This window comes from Mirounga angustirostris, unplaced genomic scaffold (genome assembly GCF_029215605.1).
Source record: "Mirounga angustirostris isolate CCGP_5_RB_7025 unplaced genomic scaffold, mMirAng1.0.hap1 SCAF_15, whole genome shotgun sequence".
In the NCBI taxonomy this organism is placed as follows: domain Eukaryota; kingdom Metazoa; phylum Chordata; class Mammalia; order Carnivora; family Phocidae; genus Mirounga; species Mirounga angustirostris.
In genome coordinates, this window is record NW_026991723.1 from 91066952 (window position 1) to 91088190 (window position 21239).

Consider the following 21239-nt stretch of genomic DNA (forward strand, 5'->3'; position numbering starts at 1 on the left):
CACACCCAGATCGCCCGGACAGAGCCCACCTGTCAGTGCAAAGCACAGAGGCAAACAGGAACCAAGGCATGCCACCCACGGCTCCTGCCACTCAGCCGGGCGACACGCAGACCCACACTGCGTCCCTCAGCCTCCCCGGTCTGGGCGGGCTCAGGGCTGCGTGCTGAGACCGGGAAGCAAACGCTGCTTCCAGAAATAAATTAAAACTGAAACAGACCACTAGCCGACCCTCTCACAGGGCCAGCCATGAACCGACAGTAAGGGACAGAGTGCAGAGCGACATGGGGTTCCAAACGGTGTGAGGTACGGCTGCCGTGGAGTCACACAACACCAGCTCTCAGGGGGTCCACCTGTCTCCCCAGACGCCCAGAGCGCCCTGTGATCCTTGGGTGTCCTCAGGAAGAGCCCCTCCCTGCGACGTGTCCAGCACCCACCTCATGCCTCGCCCCCTGTGATGGCCCCGCCACCCTCGGGCCCGGCCCTCACTGCTGCCCTCCGGGGTCAGGCCGGTGGGAGCTGGCGTGGCAAAAACACCAAGAAGTATGGTTGAGTGGCCACCCATGGCCACAAGTCTCACCCCCGTGTGACCAGAGGTCAGAGCGACCGTGTCCACTCACAGATGACAACGCTGAGGCTCCTCCCCCCTCGGGGTACTCTGGGCATTTGGGGACATAAGCTACGGTGGGGGGTAGGCAGCTGAAGAAGGAGATGGCCCTGCTGTCACCACACCAACATCAAGGACACCGGCAACGGGGGCCATGCAGAGCGCAGCAAGGAGCACCCACTGGGCCTGCCACGCCAGGGTTCAGAACTCGGCTCCCCTCACTGGCTGACCTCCAGCACTGCTGTTACCTACTGAGTGCTCCCAACCCAACCCCACGGACAGAGACACAGGTGCCGTGGCTTCCCACCCACAAGGATGTAGGGGCCAGGGACATCCTGGCCAATGGCTAGGGAGCTGGGTGACATGGGCATGCTGGGCTGGAAAAGGAGCTATCCTGGTTCCCAAGTCACCTGGGGAGCGGACATGGCACAGCCAAGGGTCCAGGACCAGAGCCCGAGGGTCTCTGTACGCCCACTTGCAGGCACTCTGCAGACATAATGAGGTCTCACGTGCAACAGATCATTAAAACAGGTCTACCTCAAACACACTCAGCCTTCCACCTCGCCTCCGTGTCCCAGCAGAGCAGGACCAGTCCCTCAATGTCCTCCCAACTGCACATTAAAGCCAGCCACACAGGAAGCATCCTGTCAGAGAAGTAGAAAGGCTCTTGCTGCACCCACTGCTCTCCCCTGGGCCTGTGTCTCCAGGTGGGGCCCCTCTTCAGCCCACCAGGCTTGGGCTCTATGCAGGAACACGGGGCCCCCAGCCCCGCCCCTTGGCCATGCCAGGCTGGGAGAAACGCCCAGGTAGAAGCCTGGCCCCGTGGCAGCCGGCCCAGCCGCACTGGCTGGGGACAGACAGAAGGAGAGACAAAAATGGCCATGGGGCCACCTTGGCCTGCTCCTGTGTCTACTGCCAGGGACCTCCAGCACCTGCTCCTCGAGGGAGTCCCCGGGGGGTACCCCAGGGCCCCCATATCATGAAGGAAACAAAGGGAAATTGGGGCCCTGAAAGGGTCTGGCCCCATCTTGTGCCCCAACCCCGTTGTGGTTGGGTGGGGGACACCAAGAGGGGGATCACAGGAGGGAAGAGAAAAAGCCCAGCTGGGACCCCATTTCTCAGAGTCCCCCATCAGCCTATGGCAACATGTCCTGGGTGCTGGCCACGGAAGGAAAAACTGAGGCCCAAGGTGCTCAGAGCTAACAGGTGGCACGGCCAGCTCAGAGCACTCACACCACTGCACAGCCTCTTGGGCAACTGAGGCCCCCATGGGCACCCCCACCGCTGCAGACAGCCCGAGAGCCCCAGGGACACCTGACCTTGCCTCAGCTCCAGCACCCACCCCACTCAGGACACAAGCGGGAAAGCCCGCAACCACCGTGCCCGGCTCAGAGTGAGGCCTCGCGGGATGGACCAGAGTCTGAGGCTGCTCATCGCCTGCTCCCCCCGGGAGCCAAGCGCGTCCGGATGGAGTCTGTCGGATTTCAGAACCCAGCGAGCCCACCATTCCAGGGGGATGGGGGATCTCACACACCCCCCACCCAGAGCCTGGGATAACGTCCCAAATCAAACACAACATTCCGCAAGGAAACATACAAATTTTCATCTTAAGGATAAATAAGGATCACAGATGGCCTTTTCTCCGCTGCCAAGGGTCAGGTTTTGCTGCGAAAGAATCAGGGGAAAAAAGCTCCATTCCCAGAGTTTCTGGTGTCCGAGGTAGAGCCGAGGATGGTGGCCGTGAGGACAGCTGCCCGTCACTGGGGTCAGCTTCTACACCCAGCCTGGGACTCTAGCATGTTACACGGGTCCAGCAATCACGGGTGGGTGAGGGCTGGTGGGCAGCGGCCCCTGGACTCCCAGCGCCTGAGCCAGCCTGCTAGAGATGCCTGCTGAAAAGTGAACGCAGGGGCATGTACTTCAACACTGGCCACGTGATAATCTTTCGGATTCAATGTCAACGCTTTGGGGGAGGTAGTGGTATTGCGGTTCTAAGTTTTCTAGAGCCATTACCTTTTAGAGACAGGTAACTCAAAGTCTTCCGAATGAGACCCGCAGCTTGCTTCCCGATAATGGGGGTGGGGCTTGAAAACGAGCAGGGGTCTGGAGGAGACAGGACAAACCAGAAGCTGAGCGCTCTGGGGGCTGTGGACTGCCCCTCCACTCCTGTCTGCACTGAAAGCTCCTACAGCATCAGAAGGAAGAGGGCGAACCCCGCTTTCCCTTGGGTGTTCGGGGCCCTGCATCCCCCACCCCTTCACAGGAGCTGTGAGATCTGGGGAACACGAGCTTGCTCCCCACTCCCTGGGTGGAAAGAGGACCCCCATGCACAGGGTGGGTAAGTGCAGGTGCCAAAGAGACCCCAGCACCTGAGGACTAGACACAGACTTAACAAAATCTGTAAGCTGCAAGGTCTGCCCTCACCCCCACGCACCCGCAGGTCGCCACTTCGCTCCAGAAAGCGATTTACTGCAGACGACACCCCCTGGCGCGGGCTGCCCTCCCGGTCATGGAGCGGGGCTCCCAACGTGGCGACAGCCCGCAGGGAAGTGGCGCGCCTCCCAGGGACAGCCAGGAAGCCTTCGCCGAGCGCCCACTCTGTGCGATGCACCGTCGGGCAGAGATGGAGCCCAGTTTCTCAGAGGGGGAGACTGAGGCTTAGACAACCCACCCCACTTCCCAGGGGGACACCTGCCAAGGCAGGAAGGCAGCATGTGCAAACTGGGTGAAGGTCAAAGTGCAGACAAGCTGCCTTTGACACAAGAGGATCTGAAACTGCCCAGAGCGGAAACTCAGATAAACCACAAAAACCCTTAAACACAAGTGAAAGCCAGAGATGGGGAGTCCTAGCAAGACCCCGAAGAGGGTTTCCGAAGTGGGCAGCCGGCAGGAGAGGGCAGGGGACACTGCCTGGTCACCCCACCCTCCGGGGCCATACACGCTCCACTCGGAGGGGCTCTGTGCCCCCTGGGGGGTGGGAGGGGGGCCCCCCGGCGCTGTAGGCTGCAAGACGGGCTGGCCTGGAGGCAGCGGGCCATCTCCCCACCCCTTCTCAAGGGCCTGGACTCAGCCTCTGGGACTCCCTCCTCCACGGGGAACTAGAAACCTAGAGAAAATGCAAAAATCCACCCAGGGACTCACTCAGCCCACGGGAACATCAGGAAAGACCTTGTTCAGGGTCCCTGGACAAATGAGGAGTGGAGGCCTCTGTCCAGTCGCCACTGTGGAAAACACCCCCACGACTGGGCAGCTGCGGCAGCCGCCCTCCCGGATGGGGGGAGGGGGTGTGAGAGACCCTGCCGCTGAGCCACAGGTGGCACCTGAGGTGGGCTGAGACGGATGCTCCTGGACATCTGGGACCGAGGCCGGCGGCGGGTGGAGCACCTTCAGCCTGGAGAGGACGGGGTGAAGCTGGGAGGGGGGCAAGGTATTTCCAGGCTGGCCTGGCCAAGAGCGAGGAGCCCTTCTTTGGGCCTGGGGCGGGAGAGCCCCAGCTTTCAAAGGGAGGGTCGAGGGGCCGTGGGGGAGGGACAGGATGGGGCAAAGCTGCACAACTCTGCAGGGCCCTGGACCGCAGAAGGGCAGGGGTCGGTGGAGGTCCTCAGGAGGCTCCTATGTGGGGGGCACCTGAGGAGCATCTGAAGGGAGACCGTGGCATGTCCTGAGAGGAGAGGAGGCACCTGAGGACGCTGCCACTGAGGGAGGTGATGGGAGGTAGGGGTGAGTCCCCAGTCTTGGCTGGGGAAGGGGACAGGGGGCAGGGCTGAGCTTGCCTAGGCCCGCCTCGTCCTGATCAGATCCACTGTTCAAAAACTCAGCCTCCTGAGGAGGGTGTGGGTGGGCTCACTCTCTCTCTGTGCCCCTGGGGGTCTCCATGCCTGTGCGGGCCCCCCACTGCCACACTCCAGTCCAGGTCTCCTTGTAGTTCACCCTGGCATGGCATCGGTAGGGGTCACACGAGCTCCATCTTCCGGGTGGGGCCAGACACTCAGAGGCGAAGGGGCACAAGGTCGCCCGGCCAGAAAGAGGCAGAGGCGGGCCCCCCCCAGCCAGACTCCCAGCCACCACCTCTCAGAACCGTCTTACCCACCCAGCAGACCGCGAGCTGAGTGCCGCCCCAGAGAGGGGCATCTCTGCCCCCAGGCAGCTGGGTGAGCCTCCACAGGGTGCACGCTGACCAGCAGCCGCCCTGGGGCTGACCATCCGGGTCTCAGGAAACAGGATCCATGAGGCCACGGTTGGCTTCCATGACAGCCGGAGCCGAGTGCCTCCTCCTGTGGGGCCAGGGGAGGGGACCCTAGGGGAGCAGACGGGCAGGCTGGGCCCACCGCCCGCCTGGCCCTGCTGGCCGCCACCTCCTGCCCACACTCTGGGACCGTCCCACCCTGCCCAGACAGGGAGCAGTGCGGCCCCGGCCAGGGCCCCGAGCCCAAAAAGTCTAGGTCACACCTGCCGTCCGGCAGCACAGGACCCGCCCCCAGCTGGCCTAGTCCCATCAAACGTGCGGGCACTCCACCGGGCCTCTGTAGGACTGTCACAAGGCCCCAGGTCTGGCGGGCAGATGGACTCATGCTGTGCTCCCCTCAACTTCCTGATGCCCCACTGTGTGCTCTGGGCTCTGTACCCACAGCACGTGCGGGGCCCGAGCCCCCAGCCCACCTCACATGCTTCCTCGACCCCGTGTTTGCTAACGTCCTATCCTTCTCCCCAGCCCACTGGCCCTCCTTGAGGAAGCCAAACTCTGAAGGCTCCTTTCGTGCCCGAACATCAGCCCCAACTCGGACCTGAGACCCCACTGCAGGAGGCGCCTCCAGCCCTGCCAAGCAGGGCTCATGGCTCAGCCGTGAGGGGCCAGGCCAGTCGCACCCACTCACCTCGGTGAGGCTCTGTCCCCGTAGGTCTTTTGACCTCTCCCCTCGCGCCCCAGGAAAGAACACAAAGAGACATGGTACAAGGGATGCCTCTCAAGGGGTGTAAGGCCCAGGGAATTTGGGGAGTTACGCATGCTCCGAAACACTGAGTTCTGGCATCATTCGTTGGGAGAGTCCCAGCAACACCCATATGCATTCCTGCAGGGCACCCCCCCAGGCCAGGCCACAGGCTGCACTGAATGACACCTTCCATGGGTAACCCACAGCTCAAGGGAAGCGGTCCTCAGGGGACAACGGGAGAAGACCAGAGTGACCGGCATCTGCACTTGGGCCTGGAGAGGGGACGGGTGCTCTCTGGGTCAGCAGGTCTCTCTGAGGACGCTAGAGGCCAGGTGATCCTGCACAGGTATGGATGTGGGGGACCTGGCCCTGGGAGCACCACAGTTCAGCACGCCCGCGGCTCCCCCTACCCAGCAACATCCTAGAGCAAGACTCTGGCGGGTCCACCCAGTGTGGCGTGCGGCCCTCAGGCCCTGGTGCGATCGATCCCAGGGAGACGGGAGCACCTCTCCTCTTAGATGGGCTGACGGGGACCAGACCACGTCTCAGATGGGCGCCACTTTACAACCACCACGGTCCTGGACTCCCAGGGCAGCACTCCGTGGACTCACGAAGGGAGCCCAGGGAGCTGACTGTGACCCCTGACAGGTCTGAACCCAACACGCCTGACGCAAGCTAGAGCTCGGCCTACCAGGGCCCTGCCTCTGCCCTCCAACCTGTCCACTCAGGAACACAGAGCGCGAGGGGCGGGGACCTCAGGAGTGTCTGGCCACCCGTCCTCGTAAACTGGGTGTTACTACAGCCCCCCAAACTGGAAATACTGCCCACAGCGGGGGCGTCACTACGGCCCGGAGTCACTGACGTCACCGCCCACAGCGGGGGTGTCACTACGGCCCAGAGTCACTGACGTCACCGCCCAAGCGGGGTGTCACTACGGCCCGGAGTCACTGACGTCACCACCCACAGCGGGGGTGTCACTACGGGCCCGGCGCTCACTGACATCACCGCCCACAGCGGGGGTGTCACTACGGCCCGGAGTCACTGACGTCACCGCCCAAGCGGGGTGTCACTACGGCCCGGAGTCACTGACGTCACCGCCCACAGCAGGGTGTCACTACGGCCCGGCGCTCACTGACGTCACTGCCCACAGCGGGTTGTTACTACTCCTCCTCCTTGCATGTGTACCAAGCTCTTCTGCAGGCTCTCCTCCCCCTACTCCCTCATCCGCTCCTGATTGGCCTACAGGGGCGGGGGCTCTGTCTTCATGGGGGACAGTCACATGGTGTTCTGTGTCTATCCCCAGACCCACAATCTGCCAGGCCAGGACAGCCTGGCGGCAGCGAAGACAATCCAACCCAGACGGGCGCGTGCCTTATCTGTGAGTGCACAGCCCGCAGAGCCCAGGCTTGCACGCCCGTCCCTGGCACTCAGCTGGCACCGTGAGCACCCAGTCAACGTCAGGGCTGGCAACGCAAGCCGACAGCAGTAAGCTGGGGGAGCACCCCCTTCCTGAGGCCCATACCACTGTCTGCCCCTTACGCCCACACCGCACCTGTGACACTCCCCGGTCACAGTCATTGCACAGGGAAGGCGTCCCCTCAGCTCTGAGTCACAGACCTGAAACGGCTCCTCCTCCTTCTGGTAACCTTGCCGAGGATCCAGACCCATGAACTGCGAACACGGTCCTGCCTGTGGGCAGTGGCCTCTATGACAACGGCCAGCAGGTGAGGACACTCCCACCTCCCCGTCTTGGGCTCCAGGTACCCGGGACCTCGAAGGGGGCCCCAGAGTCCCAGCTCTTGTGACGTGGTGCCCCCACTCCAGCCACCAAGCTTGACTTTTAATCACATGCAGAGAAAATGGACGAGGGACATCTGAACTGCCACTGCACTCCGGGTGACATTTTTCAAGGACTTCCGAACACCTCTTTAGCTCTGGACGAGGTCCCCCAGAACTTCTGGGGCCTGTGGCAAGGAGGGCGGGGGCTTCCTCCAAACTGCGTCTTTCAGCTGGCTCTCACCAGAGGTCATAAAGGCCCATAAAGGAGGTCAACTGAGAGCAGACTCTCTTCTAGAATAGTTAAAAGCTGGCAAAAGAAATAAACAGTCACCCATAGCACTGAGCCCGCAGAGCCAAAAGCCTCTGGCCACAGGCAGGTCCCCATTATCCCCACTGTATCCAGGACCCAGACTTCTAATGTAAACCACCAACGTGTGAATGATCCCGAAACATGACACGTTGCCTCTAAGAGCCCCCAAGCTTCTCGGATGGCAGGAACACAGGTACCCAGGGCGGGGGTGCAAGCGCCAAAGCGCTTCGTGGACACACCAGCCACCACCTGGGCACCTGGGCACCTGGACAGTGACCGGTGTCCCCTGACCCAAACACACCAGGCAGCCCAGGGCTGCTTGGCCACCTGTCGGTCTCTCCTGCCCAAACAAAAGGGCAAAGCCTCAGATGGGAGAGAAGGAGCGCTCCCAAGAAGGTGCAAGTTGCTGGGGCACCCCCAAGTTCCCAAGCGCAAGTATGCAGCAAGCAGGGTGCCGCCTTCTGCCATAATTCACTAACATTTCCTCGCGAAACAGCGCTTCAACTGGCTACCAGCATGCTGACTCAAGGGATACAGGGCCCGCCTTTGGGGTCCCACTGGGTATAGTTCAAAGGTCAGCTAGGGAGTAAAAAAGGGAGGACCGGGCTACCTGCCCATCCACACTACTGAGCCAGTTGCCTGAACTGCCCCCCAAATCAACAACCTGCAGAGCGGCTTCACGCACGTTTCCAACGGCAGCCGCTTGGTGGGCTTGGGGTCTGGGTGGGCCCCCACTCCTGGCCCAACCCCTCCTTCCCATGGATCTACAGAGGGAAGGCTGCTCTCCCAAGGAGAACAGGGCCACCAGGGGTGGACAGAAAGTGAAACAGACACCATGGCCGGGTACTGAGGCTGGGTCCTGTTAGTCCAGTGCCAACCACTCCTCTCCAGGGGCCGGGGGCCAGCGCACCCCAAGGCAAGCTCCGCCACCTAGAACCAGGAAGTGGCCGTGCACCTCCCCACTTGCTGGGCACAGGGCTCTGGTGTTTGGCAACTCGCCAGCCTGCAGGAAGAGGGCACAGGAAGGAGTCGCTGGCTGCAGCAGCGCGCTGGGCTGGGCGGTGCACGGGCCCCCCCCTCCGCTTTCACTTTCTGCCCAGGACTGCCCGTGAGTCAAAGGCGGGAGCAGAATGTTTACAAATCCCGTCCCTTTATTCAAAGCTCACTTCCAAAGCATGCGTGAGCTGCTGCTGAAGGAAATCAATTACTTTACTTCCTAAAAACAAAACAAAAATCAAAACGGTGCCGAATGTCCACCCCGAGAAAGCGTCTTAAATCCCTCCTCCCTGGATGTCCCCATGGCAGGGCTGGGACTGGATCTAGGCCTCTGAGGAGCTGCTGGGAGGCAGCTTCCAGAAGCCCAGGGGCCGGGGCATGGCCCCTACCCTAGGTCACCAAAAAGGTCAGAGAGAAATGCCCCTGGCCTCCAGGCATCACCTCCTGTCCCTCCCACCCCACAAAGCCGTGTGCCCTATCTTTCCTGATCTGTAACCACCAGCACACATCAAGGCCTCAAGACAGAAAAGGGCAAACACAGAGCTTTATTTGCAAATGAGAAGCCACATTCAGGGCCGCTGTGAAGGGCCCCTGGACAGAGGGGAAGAGGTCCTTAACTCCTGAGGACTGACCCCTTGCACAGATTCAGACTTTTTCTTGACCACTCTAAAGCCAAAACTACTCCCGGTAAAAGACGCCAGGCCAGGCCACTTTCTGTAGACTTGATCTCGCAGGGCCACGCCATGGGCCCAGGAAAAAAAACCCCATCTTAAAGGAAAGAGTAAGGGAGACAGCCAACAAAACTCCCTTCTCGATCCTCAGTGGGGTGGGGGAGCATGAAGACGAGCGGGGGCGAATCCTTCCCTCGCTTTCCTCCTGTCCCTCCAGCCCCTTAGTTTGCCTACTGATGCACAATACCCACCCCACACCCACCCCGCTAACTTTGCAGTCCATAACCAAGTTAACACACGAGGGAGGGACACCAGTTCCGCACGTCTGGGCGGAAAGCTTTCAGCCAAAATGAAGGGTCGCAGGACACTCAGGGAATGGGCCCAACAGAGGGAACTCACAGGAGGAACCTGCCCCAACCCCATTCTGTGTCCCGACTTTCATCTTTCCAAAACTGTCCCTGGGCCCCAAGGGAAAGGAGGCCGCCCAAGGCCTCCACGCTAGCCCTGCCCCCATAGGAGCAACCGGTGGAGAACTCCGCCGGGCCCCCAGCTTTATTCACCGGGGAGCCCACTAGGGCCACGGAGACCTTCGAGGTTTGCGTGGCGGGCATTCCTCCCCGACGGGCTTGTGCCATGGTCACCCCGGTGCCCACCCGAGGGGAAAAGAGGGGAAGCACCCCGCTCCTGCCACTCCAAGTCGCCCTCGCCCGGATTAAGTGCTTTTCAGGCTGATTTCAAAACGGGAACTGGGTCTCCTCCTGGCCTGGCTGCAGCGACCCAGTAACTCGAAGAGGCTCAAAGTCAGCGCCGGGACCCTAACTCTGGGAGGAAGCTGCCCCCGCGCCGCTCCGAGTCGGGCCCAGGCCTGGTCTCGCCCCCCGCCCGGCAGCGGCGCCGGCCCCCAGCGCGAGCCGCGAGGGGCCCGCAGCCAGGGCGGGCGGGCTCCGGGAAAGTGGCGCCGGGGCGCACGGCGGGCCCGGGACGCCACCGCGCACCTTCCCCTCCGCGTCCTCCCTCGTTCCCCCCTCCGAAAGATGGCGGGCAGAGGAAAGGGGGGAAAAAAAATCCCTTCCGCGAGGGAAGGCGCGGGAGGCCGGGTTGGCGCGGGGCGCGCGGGCCGTGCCAACTCCGGGCTGCGCGCCCCAGCCGCGGCGACGCCCCCAGCCCGGGGCGCGGGCTGCCGGGAGGGCGCGGGCGAGGGCGAAGGGGAGGGAGCCCGCGCCGCCGCCGCCGCCGCGACCCCGGGCGGCCGCCGCGCTTTGTTGCATCGTGGCCGCGCACAAAGGCGGCGGCGGCCCGGGCGCCCGGCTCCCGGGACGCGCCGGCGGCCCGCGCGGGGCGCACGGGGCCGCGCTCCCCGGCCCGCCCGGCCCGCCGCCGCCCGCGCCGCCCGCCGCCCCGCGCGCGCAAGGAAGCAAGAGAAAGGCGTACTTGGCCTCGGCGGCTCCCGCGGCCGTCCCTCTCCGGCCCGCGCGGCCGGCTCCTCTTGGGTTCGCCGGCCCCGGCAGCATAATAGACGCGCCGGAGCCGAGCAGGGCTCATGCGCTGCGCCGCGGCGCCTGGCGGGAGTCGTAGTCCGCGGCCGGGCCCGCGCCGGGGCCGCCCAGGGGAGGCCGCGGCGCGCGGACTACATGTCCCGGCCCCGCCGGCGCCGCGCCCCGCCCCGCGCGCCCGCGCCCGCTGCCCGCCCCGCCGACCCGGCCGCGAGCGGGCCCGGCCCGGGGGGCGCGCGGGGCGGGGCGGGGCGGGGCGGGGACCCCCGGCGGCCGCCCCCAGCCCTGCCGCCCGCCCTCCGGCGCAGGGAACTTGCGCCTTCGGGCGAATTTCCTGGTGCCCGCGGGAGGCGTGGAAAAGGCAGGAGCGCGGCTAGCACCGGCCCGCCCGCCGCCACTCCCGCCCGGGGACCCCGGAGCCCGGGGTTGGGGGCGCCCTCGAACGCCGGCTGCGCACCGTTGGGGCGGCGCGCACCTGCGGAGCCCCGTGTTTGTAAACAAACCGCGCGCCTAATTAGTCCGGCGGGGGCGCGCGGGGGGGCGGGGCGTCGGCGCGCGCGCGCAGGGGCGGCCCCGCCCGGGGAGGAGCCGCGCTCGGCCGCGCCCCCCTCTAGCTACCCACCTCCGACTGCGCCCGCCACCGCGCTCGCATTCCCGGGGTGCGCGGGGCCGCGAGCCCAAGTCAGCCTTGGTGGGGAGGGGCAGGGGATGTGCCGAGCCCTGCCCAAAGACCGCGCCCGCCAGCCTCAGTTTCCCCGTCTGCCCAGGGAGGGGCTGGAATGAGATGAAGGCCCCCACCCTGAGATTCCAGGAGTGGGCCACAAAGGTAAAAACAAGGAGGCTCGGCCCTTCTGTGTTTTGAAAGGCTCAGCTCGTGGGCACGTTTCAGATCTTGTTTTGGATGGCCATTCCTCAGGTGTATACATAAGTACACTTTTATCCAGCTGTAATGTAAGGTGGACGCATGTTGTGTAAGTTAGACCCCTATAAAAACGTCTAAAACAAAACAAGTTTTCCCCTGTGCTGGCTGAACCTGCCAACTGGAAGGTCGAGTTTCTTTGTGTGGTCTGGACCCATCCCAAGTCGCTGGGGTCACTGGGTTTATTTTCAGGGTGAGCAGGAGTTCTGCCGCTGGAAAGGCACACATCTTAATAATATTACAGTGAGTGCGGGCTCCGCGGGGCCCACTGGGCCACTCTGTCCTCCCAGGCTCACAGGTGAGGGAACTGAGCCTCTGGGAGGAGCAGTGACCTGCCCAGGGTCACAGAGTCAGTAAGCAGGAGAGAGCTGAGATGCCAAAGTCCCCCAGACCTGGGAAACAGCTTGCTGGAGAGGCTGAAATGTTCTCCGACCCTACACGCTGCCCCTTTGTGTGTAAGAGCTCAGGACCTCTTACACACCCCAGGTGAGACTCCAGAGCAAGGCACTGGGGGGTGAGGGGGTTGGGGAAGACCTTGTCTTTCTAGTTTACAAACTGGGAGAAGGTGGAGTGGATGGTGAGAATCTGCAGGCTGACACCTCAGACCCAGGGTCCTGGTTGCACCCCTCCCAGAGCCCTGATTTGGTACTCCGGGTTTACAGACTCCTGTGCTAGTCACCCCCAAGGCTACATTCCTTTCCTGCCCTCTGGGTCTCATCCTCTAGGACATCCTAGGCACTCACCATCAGGATGATCCCACCTCACTCATCAGGCCAAAGCAAAGAGCCTCTCCACCTGGTCTTGGCCTTCCAGAGTTTGGCTGGAGTCCACAGAGGGTGCCCCTGACCAGCCAGGCTGTCAAGGCTGCCGACCAAATGCCCAGGACCCTGATGAGCCTCCATGGGCCTTATGGTGACCCCAGAAGTATCCCACAAGGAATACAGCAGGAACCTGGGCCCTCCCTGGGGACCTCGGCTTGTATGCAAGGACCCAGGTCCCCACCTTTCCCTTCCTTGTGCCCACTGGTCCTGCTTGCCACTCGCGTTGCCCAGGTGGCTCAGTGGGGTAGCCTTCTGTGAGGCTGGAAGTCTCTAGGAAGCAGAATCAGCAAGAGGAATGTGACAGAGACTGGCCTTTGGGCATCTCAGCCCCTGGCTAACTACCTGTCAGGCCTAGTGCAGGGGCTCCTCCCTAGGGCCTCTGGAGAGGCAGGGCTGCCTTGGGAAGAAATTCAGGGTGGCCCCGATGCCCGACCCCCTACCAGCCCAGGCTCCTGGAGTTTCAACACCACTGAGGTTGGGCCTCTGAGGACTGCTGAGTGCCCGGAACAGAGTCACTTAATCTCCCCAAGCCTGGTTTCCTCATCTGTCAAAGGAGTCCAAAAATAGGACCTGAGTCTCCTGCTATGGGAGGGGGAAGGGGTGTGTGCCAGAGGCCTGGCCTGCGGCCCCCTCCCTTGGTCACAGCTCCCCTCTCCGCCTTCGTCTCTCACTTACAGGGTCTGTTGATTGGCTGATCCTGCTCCACTGTGGCAGCTCCATGAGAGCAGTGCTCCATCCCCTGGGCCTACGAGGGGTCTGGCGTGAATGAATGAATTTTCTCTTCTGCACCCCTGTCCGGTCCTCCAGCCTCCATCTGCAAACTTCAGTGCAGCCAGACCTCCTGCGGCTAAGGCACCTGCCCCGCAGGAAGCCTTAAAGTCTTGGCCTTAAAACTTGCCCTTTGCCTTAAACCCATATTCAGGCCAGGACGGGCCTGGGGTCTCAACTGCCTCCTCCTCTTTCATGCAGTGTTTACTGCCATGCCCCTGGAGGAACAGAGCAGTTTATGTTACTGCATTATAGTTCATACACGAGTCTCTGAAAAGTTTAGTTATCGTGAGTCCTTCCCAGGAGACTGATCAGCCCTCAGAACAACTTAAAAAAAAAGAGCTTACATACACAATTTCACTGAATCCCCAAACAATCTTATGAGGTAGGGGTGATTATGCCCACGTTACAGATGAAAGTGGTGGCATGGTGAGGCTACATTCCTAGCCTGAGCCACGGTTTGAACCCAGATGAGGGTTCGCATTTCACCTGCAAGGTATCTTCCAGGAGCCTGTGTTTTGGTAGGTGAGATGAGGTGCATATTTGAGGGCACGGATGCCCATGTTCACTAACTGGTGGTTCTCTTAGAAACGTGTGGGGAGCGCCCATCAGGGGATGGAGCTTGGAGGTGAGCTTTCTCACTTCCCCGTTTTCCCTGGCCGCAGGTGGAAGATCATTTGCATAAAAGCAATAGTAATGTCTTTAAAAGCACACAGTGCAGAGGTCTTGGGTGTGATCTGGGAGCTTGGGGGAAAAGAGGGACTGGGCTGCAGCCACAAAAGTGTGGTCACAGACAGGCAGTCAGCAGGAGGCAGGGCAGGAAGACAGGGGGTGGCCCCCAGAGTCTCAGTCTGCTCATCTGTAAAATGGGCGTAATATATGCCTCCCTCATAGGCTTGCTGTGAGGACAACTATGGTAGAAGGACACATTCTCTAAGATTGTGTCCCCATCCATTCATGCGTCTGCTGCATAGGGACCGGTGGAGGGCATGGCGCCCCAAGTCCCACTTCCCAGCAGGGGAGATCCAACAGGGAACAAGACAAAGCCAGCTGCCGTGGAGCTGACATGTTCCTGGGGATGCACAGACTGTCATAAATAAGTAAAATAAGCCATGTGCCTCACGGTGCTCAGTGCTGTGGAGAAAATTCAAGCCAGGAAAGGAGCCGGGGAGCTGACTAGTGGGGTAGTAGGGTCATGGCAGCTACCTCTGGGAACTAGGACTGTGAGTGATTTCATTTTATTTTTCTCAATGATCATTTCTTTCTTCCACGGCAAACAGGTATGACTATGTACCAAAACTTGAGTTTTGTTTGAAGAAATGATCATTGTGATATAATGGGAGATTGGGGCTGGCCTGGGAAGTGCTCCAGTCTCCGGGTCCCTGGAATCCTTGTTCAAAGTTTAGGTGCCCCTGCTGTTAGAAGGTGGTGGTGCCAGCTTCTTGGTTTGGCCACCCGTGAGAAAGCTATCTGTACTGATGTCCTGGGACATCATGGCCCTGTCTGTATTCCCTCCTCATATCCCCTGCCTCTGAGAAGGAACCCCAAGATTACAAGACAAGTATGTTCAGAATGATTGAAGATATCCAATAAGTAATTTTTTTAAAAAGACTAACAACGGGCGCCTGGGTGGCTCAGTCAGTTGGGCATCTGCCTTCAGTTCGGGTCACGATCCCAGAGTCCCAGGACTGAGTACCACATCGGGCTCCCCGCTCAATGGTAAGTCTGCTTCTCCCTCTGACTGCCCCCCCTTGTGCTCTCTCCCTCTCTCTCAAATGAATAAATAAAATATTTTAAAAGAAAGACTAACAAAAAATTTGACATTTTGAAAAAAAAATCTTAGATGTTCTAGAAATCAAAAATATAGGCTACAGGGAAATTTGAAACTCAGAGGAAGGGGTACCTAGTGGCTTAGACAATGTTCAAGAGAGAATTAGTTCCTAAAAGATAGATCCGAGGAAATCAACCAGAATGGGGTTTAGAGGAGCAAAAGAGATGGAAAATTTAAAAATCGGAAAATTCAGTTAAGAAACAGGAAAGTGGTGTTATGTCATCTTTCTAAAAGGAACACCAGACAGACTGAATTAAGAATTAAAGGGGAGAAGAAATCTTTGTACAGATAAGAGATGAAACTTTAACAAAATAGATGGAAGAAATGAATCCTTGGATTCAAACACAAGTCACAAGTAGGATAGACAACAGTGAATGCATCCCTAAATGTATCACAGAGGAACAGAAAACATCAAAGACAAAGAGATCTGACCAGCAATGGGCTGAGATGAACTCAGCAAATATGGCAGAGCACAGAATAGGCCCGTAACTCCAAAGGGCCCGTAACTCCGCAGAAACATCAAACACAACTGGCAAAAGATGTCACAATAAACTTTATCTGAACTCCGGAAACGAGTCAAAGGTTTATATAAACTGGGAAAACAATCAAGAAGAAGGCAGCTCAATCTCAGCGTTTAAGGAAATTTCTATTGAATAACTAGCTGACCATTAAGCTAATCAAACAGACACTTCACTGGCCACACACAACACACAATACTGGGTTTACAAAATAAGCTCAGAAACATCAAACAACAGCAGCAACCAGCAGCAACAAACCCTGGGGAGGGGACAGAATCTGGTTTCCAGAGTTGCCACATTGTAACATTCAAAATGTCCAATTTTCAACAACAACAAAAAAATCACAAGGCATGCAAAGAAATAAAGCATGGCCTGCACACAGGGGGGAAAAAATGAAAAGAAACAGTCCCTTAGGAAGCAAGCCCAAACGTTGGACTTGCTGGATGAAGACTTTAAATCAGCTGTTAATATGATCAAGAGCTATGGGAAACCAGGCACAAAGGACAAGGGAACCACAAGCAGGACATCTCACCAAATAGATAACAGCAGTAGATAGAAATTACTAAAAGGAACCAAATAGAAATTCTGGAGTCGAAAAGAACAGTAACTGAAACAAAAGGAGTCACTAGAGGGTGATCTGCAGTAGACTCATGCAAGCAGGGGGAGAGATCAAAGAACTTAAAGATAAGCCAGTTGAGATGATCCAAACTGAGGAGAAGAAAGAAAAATGAACAGAACCTAAGAGACCTGCAGAATGCTATATGGCATACTAATGTATGCACAGTGGGAGTTACAGAAGCATGGGGAAGAATGGATTTTTAAGAAATAATAAGGGCGCCTGGGGGGCTCAGTCTTTAAGCATCTGCCTTCAGCTCAGGTCATGATCCCAGGACCTGAGCCCCGCATCGGGCTCCCTGATTGGCAGGAAGCCTGCTTCTCCCTCTCCCACTCCCCCTGCTTGTGTTCCCTCTCTCGTTGTCTCTCTCTGTCAAATAAATAAATAAAATCTTTAAAAAAAAAAAGAAAGAAAGAATAGCCAAAAATTTCCCAAATTTGATGAAAGATAAGAATTTGCATAGCCAAGAAGCACAAGAAGTTTATCCAAGGTGGGATAAACTCAAAGAGATCTGTATGCTATAATCAAAATGTTAAAAGAGAAAGAGGAAGAATCCTGAAAGCAGAAAGAGAGAAGGGACTCCTTGTGTCCTGGGGGTCCTCAATAAGATCAAGAGCTTATCGGCCATCAGAAACCACAGAGGCCAAAAAGCAGCATGGTGACATATGCCAAGCACTAAAAGAAAACTAAAAATCCTGTCAACCAAGAATTCTATATCCAGCAAAACCGCCTTACAAAAAAACCGAGAAATCAAGATATTCCAAGATAAACAAAAACTGAGAGGGTTTGTTGCTAGTAAACCTGCCCTTTGAGAAATGAATGGACAACAGAGAGTAACCTGAGTCCACATGAAGAGAGAACAGGAAAGAGAAGTGCTTCAGTAGAAACAAAATCAGCAGTAGTATATTTTGGTTAGTAATGCCTCTTTCTCCACCTATGTGATTTATTTATTTATTTTTAAAGATTTTATTTATTCATCTCAGAGAGACAGAGAGAGAACATGAGCAGAGAGAGGGAGAAGCAGATTCCCTGCTGAGCAGGGAGCCCGAACATGGGGCTCGATCCCAGGATGCTGAGATCATGAGCTGAGCCAAAGGCAAACGCTTCGCCCACTGAGCCACCCAAGCGCCCCTCCACCTATATGATTTTTTTTTTTAAAGATTTTATTTATTTGACAGAGAGAGAGAGACAGCTAGAGAGGGAACACAAGCAGGGGGAGTGGGAGAGGGTGAAACAGGCTCCCCACTGAGCAGGGAGCCCGATGTGGGGCTTGATCCCAGGACCCCAGGATCATGACCTAAGCCGAAGGCAGACGCTTAAAAAAAAAGGGGGGGGGCGCCTGGGTGGCTCAGTCATTAAGCACCTATATGATTTAAAAGGCAACCGCGTAAACGATAATTATGTCCCCGGGGCAAACAATGTATAAAGGTGCAATTTGTAACAGTAACAACGTGAGGGAGGGATATAGAAACAACAATTTTGTATGCTATTGAAACCAATCCAAAATAGCTTATTATAAGTTAATACGTTGATTGTAATCTCCACAGCAACCAATAAGAAAATAACTAAAAAATATTTAATTTAGAGAAGAAAATGGTACAGTGGCAAACACCTAACACAAAAGAAGACAGTGGTGGAAGAACTGGGCACAGACATATAGAAAACACACGGCAAAACAGCAAAAGTACTTCTGTACAGGTAATTACATTAAATGTAAATGGGGGCGCCTGGGTGGCATAGTCGATTAAACAGTTAAACGTCCAGTTCTTTGTTTCAGCTCAGGTCGTGATTCAGGGTCTGAGATCAAGGCCGGTGCTGGGCTCCATGCTGAGCAGGCAGTCGGCTTGAGAGTCTTTCTCTCCCTCTCCCTCTGCCCATCCCACTCGTGCACACACGCTCTCTCTCTCAAATAAATAAATAAAAAATCTTTAAATGTAAATGGATTAGGGGCGCCTGGGTGGCTCAGATGGTTAAGCATCTGCCTTCGGCTCAGGTCATGATCCCAGGGTCCTGGGATCAAGTCCCACATCAGGCTCCTGGCTCAGCGGGGAGCCTGCTTCTCCTTCTCCCTCTGCCTCTCTCCCTGCTCATGCTCTCTCTCTCCCTCTCTGTATCTCTGTGTCTCAAGTGAATAAATAAAATCTTTAAAAATAAATAAATAAATAAATGTAAATGGATTGAATTATCCAATTAAAAGGCAGTGATTGACAGGATGGATAAAAGAAAAAAAAAACCGTAATCAAACCATATGCTATCTACAAGAAAAGACTCATTTAGAACCCAAGAAACAAGTTAAAAGTAAAAGAATAGAGGGGCTCCCAGGTGGCTCAGTCTGTTAAGCGTCCGACTCTTGGTGTCTGCTCAGGTCATGATCCCAGGATCGTGAGATCGAGCACTGGGTCGGGCTCCGGGCTCAGCACAGAGTCTGCTTGGGATTCTTTCTCCCTCTGCCCCTCCCCCCTAAAATTAATTAATTAATTAATTAAATATGTTGGGGTTTTTTTCTTAAGTAAAATATGGGACGCCAGGGTGGCTCAGTTGGTTAAGCATCTGCCTTCGGTTCAGGTCATGATCTTGGAGTCCTGGGATCGAGTCCCGCATTGGGCTCCCTGCTCAGCGGGGAGCCTGCTTCTCCCTCTGCTTGCCACTGCTCCCTGCTTGTGCTCTCTCTCTCTGACAAACAAATAAATAAAATCCTTGAAAAGTAAATAAGCAAATAAATAAATAAAATAGGGGCGCCTGGGTGGCTCAGTCGGTTAAGCGACTGCCTTCGGCTCAGGTCACGATCCTGGAGTCCCGGGATCGAGTCCCGCATCAGGCTCCCTGCTCGGCAGGGAGTCTGCTTCTCCCTCTGACCCTCCTCCCTCTCATGCTCTCTGTCTTTCATTCTCTCTCTCTCAAATAAATAAATAAAATCTTTAAAAAAATAAAAATAAATAAATAAAATAAAGGAATAGAAAAAGGTATTCCATTTAAACAGTGATCAAAAGAGAGCTGGAGTGGCTATACTGATATTGGACAAACCAGACTTTGAGACCAAAATTGTTACAAGAGGCAAAGAAATGCATAATGATAAAGGGTTTAATGTGCCAGGAACATGCAACAACAATGAACATGTATGCACATAATGACAGAGCCCCCAAACATGGGGCAATATGAAGCAAAAGCTAACAGAATCAAAGGGAGAAATAACAGTTCAACAGTAATAGTTGGAGACCTCAACGCTTCCCTTTCAGTAATGAATGGAACAAGTAGACACAATCGGCAACAGGAGACAACCAGACCGCACCCTTACATAGATTACTCAGCCCCACAGTAGCAGGGCACACATGTTTCTCAAGGGCATGCAGAACGTCTGCTAGGACAGACCACATGTTAAGCCACAGAACAAGTCTCAATAACTTGTTGAAAAGATTGAAACGATAGAGAATATCTCCTCTGACCACAATCGAATGAAGTGAGAAATCAGTAACAGAAAGAAAATTTGAGAATTCACAAATATGTGGAAATTAGACCACACGCTCTGAAACAATGGATGGGTCAGAGAAGGAATCACAAGGGATGATAGAAAATACTCAACACTTGAAAAAAATCCAAACATACCAAATGTACAGGGTTCTGCAGAGTCAGCACCCAGAGAGAAATTCATAGCTATACTGTACCTATGTTAAAAAAAAAAAAAAAAAAAAAAAGAGGAGGGTGCCTGGGTGTCTCAGTCGGTTAAGCATCTTCCTCCAGCTTAGGTCATGATCTCAGGGTCCTGGGATCGAGTCCCATGTCAGATTTCCCGCTCAGTGGGAGTCGGCTTGTCCCTCTGTCCCTCCCCCTGCTCATGCCGTCTCTCTCATTCTCTCAAATAAATAAATAAATAAAATCTTAAAAAAAAAAAAAGAGGGGCACCTGGATGGCTCAGTTGGTTAAGCATCTGCTTTTTGCTCCAGTTGTGATCCCAGGGTCCTGGGATTGGGGCCCTCATCGAGGTCCCTCCACATCAGGGAATCTGCTTCTTCCTCTCCCTCTGCCCCTCCCCCCTGCTCGTGTTCTCTCTCTTGCAAATAAATAAATAAAATCTTAAAAAAAAAAAAAGAGGAAACATCTCAGATCAATCACCTGAACTCCTACCTAAAGGAACTAGAAAAGGAACAAACTAAACTCAAAGCAAGCAGAAGGAAGGAAACAATATGGATGAGTGGAAATGAATGAAATAAAGAATAGAAAAGCAGTAGAGAGGACCAGCTAAACTAAAAGATGTTTAAAAAATAAAGTCCAGGGATGCCTGGGTGACTCAGTTGGTTAAGTGCCTTCAGCTCAGATCACGATCCTGGGGCCTGGGATTGAGCCCCATGTCTGTTGGGATCCCAGCTTAGTGGGGAGTCTGCTTCTCCCTCTCACCGCCTTGCTCATTCTCTCTCTTTCTGTCTCTCTCTCTGTGTGTCTCTCTCAAATGAATAAATTAAAAAAAAAGTCCACAAAACTGACCATTCTTTAGGTAGATTGGCCTGGAAAACACAAGAGAAGCTCATACTACCAAGTTCCTGCTGCCCTTACAGAAATAAACCGGGCTCTAGGAGAGCCCACAGAGCAATGGTGTGCCGACAAACTCAATAACCTAGATGAATCGGACAAAACCTTAGGAATGCGCACGCTGTCAAAACTGACTTGAGAAGAAACACAAAACCTGAATAAGCCTAAAATAGGTAAACAGATGGAACAGGTGTTCAAAAACTTTCAACAGAGGAAAACCCAGGACCACATGGCCTCATTGGCAGATTCCATCAAATGTTTAAGGAAGAAGGAACACCAATGCTTCTCAGTTCCTTCCAAACATAGAGGAGGGGGCACTTCCCTGTCACGCATGAGGCCATCATGACCCTCGTACCACAGCCAGACCAGCACCCCTTGTGGATGCAGGCACAGAAATCCTCCACCAAAGGCTAGCAAGCAGCAGATGAAGAGGATTACACAACAAATGGGATTTATTC

At 56.1% G+C, this 21239-nt stretch overlaps 1 protein-coding gene across 1 annotated transcript in view; it reads right to left on the reverse strand.

Moving 5' to 3' along the window:
- Positions 1 to 10879, reverse strand: part of BRD3 (bromodomain containing 3) — a 35880-nt gene extending 25001 nt beyond the window's left edge. Inside the window, exon 1 of the mRNA XM_045883472.3 lies at positions 10723 to 10879. The gene's annotated coding sequence lies outside the window, so the exon portion shown is untranslated. The remainder of the gene's footprint in view (positions 1 to 10722) is intronic.
- Between the last annotated feature and the right edge of the window lie 10360 nt (positions 10880 to 21239).